This window comes from Dermacentor variabilis, chromosome 1, assembly GCF_050947875.1.
Source record: "Dermacentor variabilis isolate Ectoservices chromosome 1, ASM5094787v1, whole genome shotgun sequence".
Lineage (NCBI taxonomy): Eukaryota > Metazoa > Arthropoda > Arachnida > Ixodida > Ixodidae > Dermacentor > Dermacentor variabilis.
This window is the reverse complement of record NC_134568.1, coordinates 291,360,020-291,372,268: the sequence shown is the minus strand read 5'-3', so window position 1 is coordinate 291,372,268 and position 12,249 is coordinate 291,360,020. Positions and strand designations below refer to the sequence as shown.

General features: G+C 41.4%; 1 protein-coding gene across 1 annotated transcript in view; it reads right to left on the bottom strand.

The window, feature by feature from the left end:
• The window catches only part of LOC142567368 (uncharacterized), a 996,706-nt gene that overhangs the window by 347,204 nt on the left and 637,253 nt on the right, over nucleotides 1-12,249 (bottom strand). The gene's annotated exons all lie outside the window — the stretch shown is intronic.

Here is a 12,249-nt window from a genome sequence, read left to right as displayed (position 1 = left end):
GTTAGAGGCTATTGAAAGTTCACCCAAAAAGAAAATAAATAAATGCGCAATTGCTTTAACTATCAGCTGGAAAATAGTGCTCGTGGTATAAACAGCCCCGAGAGTGCACAGGGCGCCGACACACTAAACACTCTGTTACGTCGCTGTGTATCCGCGAGTTCTGGCTCCTACGCCTGAACTAGTGTCTGCTACTATGTACCTCTTTTCTTGACCTAATAAATCGTCGGCAGCCAACCACAACTGCAGAGACGGTACAATGAGCGCTCAGGAAGACTCTGCACTAACCGGCACTTCACCAACGTCAAGGATTAGCATGGCGACGCCTAAATGTGGTCGGCTACGTGAGTTCAGTAGCAGCTCCGGATCCTGGAGACCCTTGTATGGGAGGCTTGAATTCTTTTTGGAAGCTATGAATATTACGGACGCTTTCAAGAAACGTGCATATCTGCTAACTTTGTGCGGGAAGAGAGTAAATCCGCAGTGCTGGCTCACTGTCTGTGACGTCATGCCGCTGAGTACAAGGTCGCGGGTTCGATCCCCCGGCGGCTGCAGCCACGTTTCGGTTGCAGCAGAATGATACAAAAAAATTACAGAAATTATCGACGATGATCGTCAACGTAAGCCAATATCTGAAAGCTTCGAGAAAGCTATTCTGTTCATTAAACGAATGGGGCGCACGTGAGGCGAGCCCGGCTGTCTCGATCGAGTAAGAGTGACGGCCCCACGGTCAATGCACTGCACAGGAACGCCTCCAGCCTGTCGTGATGTAGCACCACGGCAGTCATCGGGCCATGACACTCGGCAGAGTCGTAATCCCTGGAGCGCACTCGAAGTCATAAATCGGGCGCCGCAGCTCGTTGAGTTAACGATCGTTGCCGCCGCTGCCCGTGTCCCCCGTAGTAGTTCGCGCCCGCCGCACGGATGTAGTACAAGGCGCGCCGAAACATTGCCACGGGAGTTCGAGGACGCGCCTCCAGGAACACCACGGCGGTGCAAGCTGCGACTTGTGCCCACCACGGCATTCCGGTCGCAACTCGTTTTCGTTTATAGGAGTCGCCAACGTCGACGTCTGTGCCACTGTATTCGCGTATTGTCACAGGCTTGGCGTCGCTCTGCCGACAATGAGGTCAGAAAACGATGTCTCCACGAGGTGTTTTATTTTACTGTTGCCGGAATTTCTAAAAATCATCCACGACGTGTAGCACAAGTCTGCTTCTTGAGCTAGATTACTCCCAGAGGCCGACAATATCTGCACAAAAACTTGAAGTTAATATTTGACTAATTGCCATATATTGCTAATTATGTTTAAGCTAATTACATTACGCCCCACATTGCAAGTTAGAATTATAGTCTGTGACTTTTAAAGTCACACCTTCTTGGGACTGAAAATGACACCAGTTTCGAGATATGCATTCCCAAAGTTTGCGAAGAAATGCATCGGTGTTCCAGTGACTTTGGAGGTTGAATGCATAAAAAGGCGCTTTGTGGAAAAAGTAAGTGCAAAAACAGTGCACGTTTATGGCAAGTTTGACTGCGCTTATCTCAGAACTGGTGCTTGTTTCAAAATTTGTTCTAAGTGGATGTACCTGAATTGTGAAACAAATGGCTTCAATTCTTGCATTTCAATATCTGTGCTAAAGTAATTCATTGAACAGTTCCAATTAGTCAGTTATACGCATTGATTTCCACCGTATGTATATCTCTTCCGAGTATTCCAGATTAATACGTAGATTTGCGTTAAATACCACATGTGATTTTTTTAGAGTCAATTGCTCTCGTTGCAACTTAAGAGTGCAAGATTCTTAAGGTAAAAAACTTTTCGCAATTTTTGGGCGGGGTGTTCTGTAAGTGTGTGCCTAGTGGACTGTCAATTTCAGCTGCTGCTGATTGACTGAGCGGTACGATCGAAGAGACAGGCTGGGGGCGCCTTCATTCTCACTTGTACCCCAGCCAATCAGCACTTCAGCAGCTGCCGCAATGGACAGTCCACTAGGCGGGCACTTACAGAAAACTCCCCCTGGTGTAGCACTCCAAACACGTGCACTGCTGTGTAAAAGTAAAAACACAAGTATAAATACTGAAACTTTCTGTTATAGGGCATTTCCATAGCGAATTCCAAACCATTGTGAGCATCTTAGAACGAATCCATAGGGTGTCTCGCCCTGCATGGTTTTCGAACATGCAATAATTCCGTTAACCAATTTGTATCGTCCCCATATCAAGCATTTCACATCGTTTAGAGGGGCTTGAAGTTTCTTCCTTCCCTAGAAAAATACCAAACAGAACAGGTGCTATAACTGAAGATGTGCAAATGCTAGTTTTTTTTTAATTAAGTAAATGTAATTATGCAAAGCATCATGTAAAAATATAGTGCGCTAAGCAACTCCTGCATCTTCTATGAGGGCTGTCAATGCTCTCTTCAACAGCTTAGATGATATCAAACTGAGGTATGTTGCAAAGAAAAGTTTTTTTTTCCATCCACAGAAAATGATTTAACTGGAACCAAACATTGAGGCACTTGGCAACTTATCATAGCAGCGGCCATATCATATCAAGGGGCCATAAGTCAGAATTAAGACGCTTAAGGTGAGTTTGAAAAATATTACACGAAGTTCTGTTGCCAGGTCCGCTAATCATAAAATACTTTTTATCTGGTTCTCTTCTTGAAGTTTTGTGAAAAATAAAGAACTCGTTGAGTTCTTGACTTGCATTGATTTCTTCAACCAAGACCGTCAAACCCACTTCTACCTACGTCACAGCTAGTTATTCCGTTTCATCTAGCGCATTCTGTTGAAAGTTTCTCTTCGCGTTTTTCTTTTTATCTTTGCTTGTGCACTTTCCCTAGTGTAGTTCGCCCAGTCTTATCCAAACGAAGAAGGCACAAATTGTTGCTCCCACGAGCTAGGTGAACTGTTTACTGGCTGTATAGTGAACGTCTATGTCTGCCAGGAACACAGATGATCAGGAAAATGGCGTCTGCATTACAGGGCTGTTTATCATTGATCTGAGCATGGATTAGGCTGCATCACAACTCTTTGTGCTGTGAATGGTAATGCTAAATCCCATGTCTGTATTGACTGTGTTGTTTGGAAGTACAGAAAACTACTTCTGCATGCTAAATACATCTATGGATCATAAAAAGTGCTTGTGCTAACATGCCCAGCAGTGAGCATTAGATACGGGTTCAGTGCTAATCTTGCACACATGGCAAACTTCATATTCTAAATTTCATATTTCGTAATATTGAAAAATAAAGTTCTTTTCTTCACATTGAGCAATGGAGTGTTTCATCTTTGTAAAACAGTAGTTTGAAAAACGGTGAAGACATTTTTTTCTTTTCCCCATACAAGAAGACACCTTCAGGGGCAACCTGTTACAGGGTAATAGCAACCGCATGCCATTTTATTTTTTTTGCTATTCTCAAACACTCTGTTAAGCACCCATATGAATTCAGTCCTACTGTCTCATCTGGTGATTAAAATTCAAGAAAGAGATTTGTATTTCTTGTCAGAAAAGCGAATGTTGCATGTGAAGCACATATTAATGCTGTGGTTCCTCTTTAATTAGGCGGTGTGCACTTTTGCCAAGTTTCTCTTGCAAGTGGCCAGTGCCCCATGTTGTAATCCTAATGACCACAGCTGGAGCTAGCTTTGTAGGTCTCCTCCTCTTCGCCACTATGATTCATTTCATAGACAATAACTGCTTGCCATTCCACTTTGGTGCAGTGTCCCTTTACTGCTTTAGCATGTTGCTTCATCGCGCCCTTAATCTCTCGTAGGGATCTCTTCCAGTCCAGAATTTCACATTGCTTGGTGTGGGATGGCTTCGTCAGGTTGACGCCATATTTTTTATTGCTGGGAGGCAGGCATTCAGGGTGAACCTTTTTTGCTCATCCTGGTTGCTTGTGTCCATTATTTGAGACATTGTACCTTGAAATCGGTACGTGCATTTCTCGCCATATTTGTCACTTGGACAGCTGTTGTGACTTTCTGCTTCCTGTGGTAAACTTCTTTTGAGCAGACTTGATCCATACAAGTATGTATTCAGTATATGAATAACCACGACACCCTGCAATTAGCACAAACTCTTAACTGAGCTATGCACCAACGCTCAAAAGTGTGTTTGCATGCGTGTGTGTGTGCACGTACGTGGCTCATGTCATATCCTGTTTAGATATGAGACCACAGCCATTCTTTCCTGTTTTTTTTAAATTATTATTGTATTCATTGCTCTCTGCTATGGCTGTTTTGTTGCCATAAGTTTCCATAAAGCAGGCGATCATCACACAGGCACACACTCAATATTGCATTGCACTAGCAGAACCAATGAAATAGAGGATTTAAAACATTGCCTGGGTAACTATAATAAATGTCCATCATCTGGTTATTCACCTCATTTCACCAGCAATGCTCACGTCCCTATTGTAATTGTTTACTCCCCACGTGGTCCATCTTCACCTAACTCCCGGATCAAGTGCACAAGGCACAAATTCCCGTTGTCGTGAACTCAATTCTAAAGTGCAAACCCAGGCATTCTGGTGCCAAACTCGCATGCTGGTATGTTTATTATGGAAAATGCTTAGGCATGGGAGAACAAGCAGTTCTTTAATATAAGGATTCTCTTCTGCTATATCAGTCCACAACAAAAGAAAAACGCGGGCTTGCACGTTGCCAATTCCAGGCTAGTTGACTTGATACAGGCTCGCTTCTCATTCAACTGAATGCACAGAACTGGCACTCTCATCGAAAGCCACACTCATGAAGAAAATACAAAAACCAAAACTAGCCCGAAATTTCTGTAAATTAATGTGGACTCAATGCAAATTGCATTTTCATTATCTGGAACTTTATAATTGTTATAAATTTCCTAAGATGTCCGACGCCATGGCTACCATGGAGGTTAAAGAAAAGCTGTTGGAGTGAAAACTATGTCCCAAAGGCAAAGCCACACAGGAGGGGCACGGTAAATTTAAAACTATAAATAAAATATAAAATAATGAAGAAGCGCTTTTCGCACACTTCCCACGAATTAATCAACCTCCTTGGTTAATTATGGCTTATTTTACCACACAGCTACTTATCTATGTGTATCTATATATTACTGGTTTTAGTGTGAAATCTGAATATCCGGGCACATTGTACTGGGGAGAACATCATCAATATCCAGAAGAAATTACTGTTTTTGTTGGAAACAACCAGCTTTTATTTTCTATTTAGCCTAGCATTAAAATCACAGAGCCAAGTCACTTAATGTGTAAGTGGACATCACCCAACAAGAGTCTATTTCAAGTGAAGGAAGTAAGCAGCATACACATGAATGTAACCAATGAGGGGTGTGCATTTTTCTTTTTTCAATTATTGCAGTTCACATAAACAGAGGTTCACTGTATCATGGTTGCGACAAGTTCTTTTCACGTGGTAGTCAGGGCAACGCAGAGCAATATGGAAGACGGGAAGAAACATCACACATTGAGTAAAGCAAGCCCGAGATTGTGAGAGAGCAGATGAGGTATTCTGATTTGGACCGAAATGTACAGGTGCACTGAGTGATAGGAAACATCACAAACAAGCCTAAAAGAGCACATGAATACCGGAAGAGGTTCAAGACATGCATCTTTGGTCAAAGAATAAGAATACACGTGTTCAGGTATTTAAGCAGAGACTGTAGGCATATAACACAGCAGTGAAAGGAAGTAAAATTGTTAGAGAGTACCATGGAGGTACAAAGGGAACCTATGCGAATTTCTCAGAAAGGAAGATGGGCAATAAGAGAAAAATTTGTTCAAATTCTGGGTTTGAATGCGCATCAAACCTGGACTTTCTAGCTTTGTGGTGCTCTCGATTGGGTATATGACAATTTTTCCTTGAAAAATTTTAAGCATAGCTAGTTGGCACATACTACATGACCTCTAAGGAATTGTGAAATCAAAATATGACAGCACGGTGTGCGGTGCAGTTGTTACTCTTGTTTTCAATAAAACTTCCACTACTTGAGAAATCAGCAGTCACATTGTTTGAGTAGCCCAGGCAAGGACCATGCCCGCTCGGCCAGTCACCATTACGCACGCGCACTGCCCTTCGGCTTCTCCGCTCGTGCCATTAACTTGGCATGGCAGCTGCCACCATCGTTACAGGCTGCACGATCGTGTGCTACGACAGCAGTTCTGGGTTCTTCGATTTTTCATTTCCCCAACCGAGAGGGGAAGGGGGTAAGCATCTTTGCCAATGCCTCGGCCCATTGTCACACTAAACGCCGTACGCAGCAGCCGTGTCACGTCAGGAAGAGCTTTGTGCCGATCCCAACTCTCTTGCATGCGTAATCATGTGAACGACAATTAAAATTTGGAGTCGGATATCTCGGAGCACAGGCATGCTACAAGAATTCTTCTAAGCAATAGTGTGTAGAACAACGACTGCCTCTAGCTTTTCAACACAAACATACCCACTTACTGCAGTCAACAAAAAGCTAATTATTGAATTTTAGCTGATTGGGCTGCTGACAGCCACAATTATCATCTCATATTGCACCGCCCTGGCCACAAAACTTATTTGCACAGGTGGTCTTTGCGTGCCTCCCAGCGACTAATTTTAAGAGGAAGCTTTAGCTCGGGCCCAACTCCGACACGGCCTATTCAAATGCATGTAAAACGCAAAAACGTTTTTGTGAGATCGCCCCTGGACCGATCTTAATGAACTTTGTTGCATTTGAAATAGAAAGTTAAATTCGAGTGACTATTGGAAGCAGAATTTCGATTTAGGGCTTCAATTTTCTTAAACAGATTTTCAGATATTTGACCGTTTCAAAAAAATAGAAGCACAGTGTTTACAAATTCATAGCTCTGTGTAAAGAATTGATATCGCGGTTCTGTAAACGGCATCCATTAGATCACTCAAAGCGGAAAAATTCTACATGTAATTTTACATCTTACGTGAATTTCTTACGTTGGTTACAAGGGTTCTGCAAAAGTTGTATTTTCCTATTACTAAATTTTTTTCTATTCATGTGTAACATGTCAATTTTGTCCGCTTTAGATGTCTTATTAGATACAATTCACAGAATTGTATTGTCGTTTTTTGTTGAGTTACAGAGTTGTAAACGTGATAGTTTCTTTTTTTGAAAATTTTCGATTTTACTAATTTTTAATAAAAAATTGACGATCTAACTCGAAAATTCGAAACCAACAGTCACTGGATTTTAAGTTTTTCTTTTAAATGCAACAAACCTGGCAAATGGCTTTTAAATGCAACAAATTTGGTGCTGTGGTTGCCAAGAAAAATGAATTCTCCTTTTACATGTGTTTAGATAGGAGCCCCCGAGCTAAAGCCTCCTCTTAAGAAAACCATAAAGCTTAATTTTGACGATGCTGCAGTTCCCACACGCAAACGCTATGAACTGTTTTGCGTTCTTTGGCCCTTCTTGCAGTAGCTCTCCCGTATCCAACAAGACACTGGGAGCCTATACAAATAAGTGCACTTTCCAAAGCTAATTACGTTTACCAGCAAACGAGACGTAGGGAACTAATGAGAAAATGTGTGAACAGAAAAGAGAACTCTACAATCTTTCAAATTTAACTGAGACATCTTTGCTTTTAATGCTGCTTATTTTCCCGGGCTCATCTCCTATTTATAATAATTGAAAACTGAGCTAGTTGGTGCTTAGTCATATTGTGGTTCATGCAGCACTCACAAGAAACAAGGACATAGAGAAGCAATCCACGGCACATGCATCGTGCATTTCTTGTTTTTGTCTTCATTTTTAGTGAACGCTGCACGAACCACAAGGTCATCTTCCCTTTTTTCTTCACTTTTCTGCTCATGGAAAATCTCCTATCCAAGATGACATTCCACGATGGGTGTAGAGAGGGTGTCGAACCGGAACTGAACCATCACTTTCATCTGAAGCAGAATTGAACCAATATCTTTTCTGCCATCTTGTAACCAAACTTGAACTTTTCGGAGGAACAGTTCCGAACCAGTTCAACCACAGGTTAAGTGCATGGTCATTGTTGCGGAAATTCTGTGAGAACAAATGACATCTCTTGTGACACATGATCACAGTGCATGAAATGCTGCATTGGGAACAGTCATGTAGCTCGCCACAGTGATCTGTTTGGCTCATTAAATTGTTTGCACAGTCAGCTAAACTGAACACTGTGCGTATAGTTGGCACACACTAGTCTGGACAGCGTCACCGATGCTGCCTGGTCACAAAGGAAAGTGCTTGCGCTCAGGGCATGTACTGTGTTCAGGCAGAGTAGCACTCTCGTTTCAATTGTCACGTACATTTGTTTTAATTTGTACTTTACCTTGAGCGACTGATGTTGGTTCGGCAGCGGGATCGGGGCTTCTGCAGAGCAAGCGAAGGTGGCGACAAGTGGATTTTATTTCGTGGTGTTCAGCTATTACTAAGCAGCATTGCGGATTTATGTAATTGCAAGTTATTGCTATAGAGTTTACATGGTATTCCTTTTGATATGCACGGCACTTTGCTAGCACATTCAGGAGAAAGCCATATGAAACATGTATTGTCATGGAATGCCAACAAAGCTGTATTCGCCTGAGATCTTCATTCATCCCACTAAAGATTTAGCAAAATCCATATCGAGTTCTGCTCTAAGTGTGCACATTACACTTGTCTGTTTGGTTTTAGTCAACAATAAAGGGACACTAAAGAAAAATAATTTCACTGTGTTAGTAACTTGCCCTTCTACAATGCCAAAAAACCATTCATACTGTGATAAGAGGCTTAGTAAGCCAGAAAAGACGGAAAAGTGAAAGATTGGGAGGGGTGCCTCCTCACTGAAGTTCCTGCACCAACGCACTATGACGTCGCGGATTTTGACACTGTCTTCTTGGGGCTGTTTAATGTGATGAGATTCAAGAACTTTTACTTAGTCAGAATGACCCAAATACAAAGAAGTGCTTTGAAAAAGTATGTGATATCACACTGACCTACCGGCATAGGAGTTTTGGTGCAAAATTCAAATAATGAAAGTTTGACCTTAATTTTCTCTTCTAGTAATCAAAACATTTCTGCAACATAAATGATAATGGAGTTTGTAAAGTATAATTTGTCTATCGAAACTAATCTAGTGTTCCTCTTTAGTGTCCCTTAAGGAAGCATAATTTTTTTACACACATGAATTTTGTTATTTTTTGTGTTGGCTACGCACATAATTTAGCAGTGTTTTCACTACAATATTTATTTGCTCGCTCAAAATATTCCAGCTACAAATTTAAGAATTCGTTAACTTTTGTAAAGTTGTGTTAACTGGGCATTGGCACTGATCACTTTTTAAAAAACAACACTACCTGCTCTCTTAGAACTAAGTGCCTTTATTATGTTTAGAAATAATAACGCATAATACATGGGTAGTTAAGTGTTGTCACACGGGCATTTAGAAGGCCTTCCAACCGATAGTCAGTTGATTCAAAGGTCAAGTTTGAGCAGCTACACGGGCGGTTTCGATGGCCGCCGAGTCAATAGTCTATCGAGTCAACGGAGCACCCTATAACTCTATTGAAATCTCGATAGCCCATGAGCAACGGAAGCGGAAACAGCGCGAACATGCCCTCTCGTTCACAGTGTACTCGTACTCACAGTTAGAAAGAACAAATCAAAACCAAAATGCTCTAAAAATACTATATATGACTGTTATCATTTATTGAATAAAGTATTTTTGCCACTTGATATCTGCGAACTGCACATACTCTCGAAGAGAGCGACGTGCATGTGTTCATTCCTTCCTTCATGTTGTCTGGTACGCTCTCCTTCTCCTCTATGTGCTGCCGGCTGCCGTCATACCGCTGCCATAACACTTTTAAGTGGTTTTAATGTTGTTTTACTTTACGTGACATGAAAACGAAAATAAAGATGTGCAGCACCACACAATTTTGCGAGAAACGCCTGAACCGCTCCACGGCCTTTCAAAAGTGCCGTGTAGCAGCGCGACAACTCCTTTGAATTCATAGAGTTAATTGTGCCGCCTCGAAGGCCGTTGACTGGAAGGCTTTCCAAATGTGCCCGTGTGAGACAGGTATTAGATGAAGTATATTCATTTTGTACAGTATGGATGACGAACACTAGCAATTTCACATGATTATACTGATACAAAAATTTTGGCTCACTTATTCTGCTTTACTAAATAACTGCAGTATGGTGTCAAAATTCCTCGAAAGTGCAAGGTTTGACGAATTATGGCCTCTTTACTTGTGACCAGTGCTAAAACCTCACAATAATTGAAGCAAGGGGTCTTGGTGTAGGGCTTCTTTACAAGGATTCACCTACATATCACAAAAATTGTATGTAGTTGTCAGGTGGTATCACTAACTCCTGACGCAAGCATCAGTCATCCTAGCATTGTGGATGCAAGCCACACAGTGACCATGTCACCAAAAGCTGGGTGCGCACCACATAGACCATTCTTTGCTGTTTCACTGTGCACTTCTCTTCGAGATCAGATGGTAAGCTTAGTTTCCTGCACTTGCTTCTCTGAGAATGTGCAGCGCCCTTCTCACATTCTCTCCCCCTATTATCTTGTCATTTAAACATTTCAATGCAGTTTCTGCCATTACACCGACCTTCGCATCACCGATGACATGTGACAATTGGCCCAAATTTTTGTCACGAGGAGTCCAGACAAACAAACCCTAGGCCAAGAAACTGCGTTCCATTTAGAGCATGTTTTTCAATTCCTTGCATTAGATCATTGTATAATTCATGATTTTCTACCAGTTTGAGGAATTGAGGTCTCATGGTGTGGTTGCAAAGCTAGCAGTTATCCAATCAGAAAAAAAGAAGATGGATAACAATTCTGTAATAATACTGCTGCAAGAATACAACGATGATTATTTGTATGAGAGGGGGTCGTTACACATTGGAGAGCCATACAGGATGCCACGAAGCATGCTGAATGTACAGATTCTGAAATGCCTGTATGCACCAGTACATGGTACCTCATTTTCAGGATAGCTTAAAAAGTTATTGGTAATGCAAAAAATGGTCTGCAGTAGTTCTACACAATATTTAACTGAACTTGTTTATCTCAATACACCACAAGTTGTTATGGTAACTGGAGGCATGTGAATGTTTTATTTTTATTACGACCCATTTGAACCCAAATGAGCGGATTCAGAAACCACTAAACTAGTTAAAATTTTATTTTCACTCTGGAGCTGAACTTGGACTTAACCAAAGAGCATGAACCAGAACTAAGGGATCCCAATGGTTCATCACCCTGGATGTGGATTGGGACTTAATGATTCGTTTTTCTTATGTCACGGGGTGACAAAGCTTGAAAAGCACGGAACTACGTTATATTAGGTTGCCATTTCTTCACTCATCGAGGTAACATAGTGGCTATGGCGTTATGCTGCCGAGCTAGAAGTCAGTGTTCAGTCCCAGCCAAGGGGGCCGAATTTCACTGAATACTTAGACTTAGGTGCATGTCTTGATATTCCAGGTAGTCCAAAATTCTCTGGTTTTCCCCACTATGGCATGCTTCATAAGCAGGTCCTTCTTTCGGGACGTAAGACCCAAGACAGCAAACTTCAGCTATTCAGTCGACTCTGAACTTCTTTACTGGGACAGCAGCATTCTCCCACAGTGAGGGCCACCATCTGAATTATTTTCCATTGCCTGCTTGTTCCTCAAACAATTTGGTTCATCCCTACAGGAAACTGGACAAGAAAACATCGATTATATGTAGCCTGCTTTCTAACGAGGAGGGGTGGGGTCATATAAAAACATCTTAATTTAAAATAAGAATTTGAAAATAGAAATGGGTATTACAATATTTTAAACAGTAATATAATTATGTGATACTACAGAAAGAATGGTGTGGATTAAATAAAGAAGTTTTGACTTCTTTGTGATGTACACATTCCTTTTTGCATGATATTGTAACGCATGTTGCGTATGTCAAGCTACACACTTGGACAGACTACCACTCTCACAAACCCTCTGTCTAAGGGAGCTATATTTATTCAATTAAAGCACACAGCTTTATGAAACCTTTTGTTTGTAGTTGTTTGGCAAAAGACATGCGATAGTTTTTTCTCGAGGTGGGTCTACATTTTACTATTTAAATATATTTGGTTCAGATAATCTTGGTACATCATGCTTATGTTCATTTGTTTTGTGTGAAACAGTCACATGACTTTGTTTTCATTGTTAACAAGCACCTGTCAATGTAACAACAGCATGTCATTCAGAGGACCATCAAACTTGGTCTCCTTGCACAATTTTTAA